General features: G+C 33.5%; 1 pseudogene; it reads left to right on the top strand.

Moving 5' to 3' along the window:
• Positions 1 to 955: 955 nt before the first annotated feature.
• Positions 956 to 1,053, top strand: LOC129520792 (U2 spliceosomal RNA; annotated as a pseudogene).
• Positions 1,054 to 3,597: the final 2,544 nt, after the last annotated feature.

Below are 3,597 nucleotides of genomic sequence, written 5' to 3' on the forward strand. Positions count from 1 at the left end.
CCGTATTATTTCACTCATATGTGGAATTTAAGAAACAAAATTTAAGAAGTAAGGGAGGGGAAAAAAAAAAGAAGCAAGGGAGGGGAAACAACCAGAGAGGTAGGCCTCTTAATTATAGACAAGTGGGTGGTTGCCAAAGGGGCGGTGGGTGGTGGGGAAGGGTAAAATAAGTGAGGGGGATTAAGGAGTGCACTGGGTGTTGTATGGAAATATTGAATCACAATATTGTACCTAAAACTAATATTACAATATATGTTAACTAATTGGAATTTAAATAAAAACTTTAAAAAATAAATTGCATTTTATAAACCTACATTGTATCAGTATCTCCCCGGAGGAAAACAGAGAAGTTAGAAGAATAGGATTTATTTTTAGACTAAAGCTTATACTTTTAAAAGATAAAGGAGAGTGAGGGAAGGATAGCTAGTGAATGAAATCTTTCAGATTGCCATGTGAACCTGATGTCTTTAAAAGGGAAGAGGGAGAAAGTAGGATTGTGCAGAGAAAAGTTCGACCCATGGTGCAATTTTGCCATAATCCCAGATAACGTGGTAGGGATGACTGGAGCAGATTGGTCATTAGAAGAGTCTTACTCGGACATAAATGGCCAGGTCCGTTCTCAGTCATTGGGTTGGGTTGCCTGGAGAGATTACAGCCTCAGCTTGGAAGCAGAAAAGGGAAAAGGGTCCTGAAGCCACTAACAGATGGAGTCTGTCAGCTAATTACACTGTTTGCACCTTAATGGCAGGTTTTTCCTTGAAGGAAAAGCAAGCAGGCAGGACACTTCTTGGTGCCACATATGTTAATCTTCATGGAGAGAAAAACTTGAATTTTTTTTCAAGTACTGAAGTATTAATTAGTATATTATTAATTACAGAAAAATGATTGAATAATGAGCATTTTAGAATCTTGTTAATGTTAATCATTCAAACTTCAGCTTTAAAAATATTATGCAATCTCTTCTTGTCCTTTTGGCTAAGATCAAGTGTAGTATCTGTTCTTTTCATTTTAAAATTATTATTCAAAAGCTGAAGTATTAAAATAGCAACATCTAAGATTTTTAAGCATAGACTCAACTGTTATTTTTTTAAAAATTTTTATTGAAGTTCAATTTGCCAACATATAGCATGACACCCAGTGCTCATCCCGCCAAGTACCCCCCGTCAGTGTCCATCAACTGTTATTTTTTAATGAAAGTCCCCCTGAAATGTAATTACGGGGAAAGGATGTTTGTTATTATTCAATAGCTAGCAATATTATTTGTCTATAATGCATGTGTTGTCATATCTTACCTATTCCTTTTTCCTGACCAAAGTTTTGATTTCCCATTTTTAAAAATTTAAATTCATGAATATGGAGTTATACCTCTTGACCCATGTGAAGACATACATCATCATCTTCTCAACAAAATGTGAATTAATTGGTGATGGCAGCATTTAAAGAATAGAACACAAAAATTCACCCCGTAATTATAATAAAAAAATCTAAATCCACTGATGTTTGATAACTGTAGTCATTTCCCCATGCTAACATCAATCTGAATGTTGACTGACACAAGCCACTTGTAAATTATTTACAGACAATTATTGTATCATTTTTACACCTATTGACATGTTATCGCCATGACCACCTACCTAAAGCACAGTGCATATCAAGAGCTGTCAAACTTGACACTTGCTATTAATAAGCATTTTATAACAGGTATCATTAGCAAAACAATTATCTTTGTGCCACTGAGTAAATGGAAACTAAATAATTTTTAGTTTAAATAATTTTTAAAGTCACAACTGCACAACACGTCCATACAACCATGCTGATACTGAAGTTATGAGGTCACACAATGCTTATTCATATTGAAAATATGAAAACCATCAGTGTACTTCCTGTTTCATGGTAAAGCATTTTGTAACAAGATTTAATTTTTAATCCTTTACTGTTTTCAAGTTATAAAAATTTTAAATGTGCATATTTGGTTATAATGTTTTAGGATGGTGATATTAATGTAAATAGTAATAACTATATATCATGCACACTCACTGTGGTTAGGCATTTATATACACTACCTATATTATTCTTAGTAATCCTCAAAGGTATTTATTATCATTCTTTCTTTTCAGATGCTATAATTACAGTTCAGTAAGGAAATTTCTTGTCCATTAACCTAATAAAAAGTAGAGCTGCTATAGGTGAAGGGGGTTAAGAGGTAGAAATTTCCAGTTATAAAATATATAAGTCATAGGGATGAAAAATACAGCATAGAATTAATCAATAATATTGTAATAACTTTGGTGACAGATGGGAACTACACTTATCATGGTAAGTATTTTATAATGTATGTAATTGTCAAATCACTATGTTGTATACTTGAAACTAATATTGTATGTCAACTCTAATTTTTTTTAAATTATTTTTTCTGATTATAAAACAAGTGCAAATATCAGAATGCAAGGCAGTCTGTTTAGTATCCTAGCCTATTTCTAAACAAGCATTTACATGTAGAAATCTACAGAGGAAAATAAATCCTAAATGTTAACACACACACACACACACACACACACACACACACAACAGTAGAGCTACAATTACAGCATGGATATAAATCACTCATAAATATTATCTTTCCAACAAACTACAATAAGGCCATCCTTAAAAACGAATACCAGAACCAAGTCAATTACCAGAACTAGATGCTTATCAATGAAATAAATCAGAATTTTCTATAATGAAATATGCCATGGTGATATTTGTACAGAAGGGATTATAACAATGTAAAGGCATATTATTTAAAGTCTCCACATCATCAGAGGAATGTAATTCCTGTTACTCCTTCCTGTATTTTCTATCATTCTAAATGTGAGATCCAGAAAGGCTATGCATGTTTCAGCTCTGGAGTTTCTCAAATGGTCATGCAAATTACCACTTCTCTTACTCCTGTTATTTCTCTGGTAGGAAGGATCATTTGTTCAATGAATGAGAGCTCCATATCACTGAAGAATCCTTTTCAAAGGATGTCAATTATTCTTGGTTTGAGAGTTCAAAAAATAGAGTAAAAAAAATTGAATCTGTTTCAGATACTCTGCAGTGGCAAAGACTTTGTTTATAAGACCAAATTAACACTGCCTTTCCTACAAGAGTAGGATGGGTACGTTATTCAATGCCCTTTAATACAAATACTAATTATATAACTTGAAAACTGTCCCATTTCTTGACACATTAGAGATTATCTTTCTGAAAAAATATGTGTAAAAAACAACATAATGTGATCCATCTGTTTTTCTTTCTTTTTTTTTGGGGGGGGGAGTGCAGAGGGAGAGAGTGAGGTTGTTAGGTAGGGTCCACACCCAGCATGGAACCCAGTGCAAGGTTCAGTCTCATGACCCTGAGATCAAGACCTGAGTAAGTATCGAGAGCTGGATGCTTAATTGACTGGGCCACCCAGATGCCCTGTTTTCCTTTCCTGGTCACAAGTATTCCAATAATTAATTGGAATTTTCATACTTGTATACATCACAAGAAAAAGTAGTACTAAAGATTTAATGAATTCAGTAATGGATATTCTTAAAAGCTCTAAAATCAGCTTTCTTCAATGTGTGCTTG

Source organism: Nyctereutes procyonoides, unplaced genomic scaffold (genome assembly GCF_905146905.1).
Source record: "Nyctereutes procyonoides isolate TBG_1078 unplaced genomic scaffold, NYPRO_anot_genome, whole genome shotgun sequence".
NCBI classification, from domain to species: domain Eukaryota; kingdom Metazoa; phylum Chordata; class Mammalia; order Carnivora; family Canidae; genus Nyctereutes; species Nyctereutes procyonoides.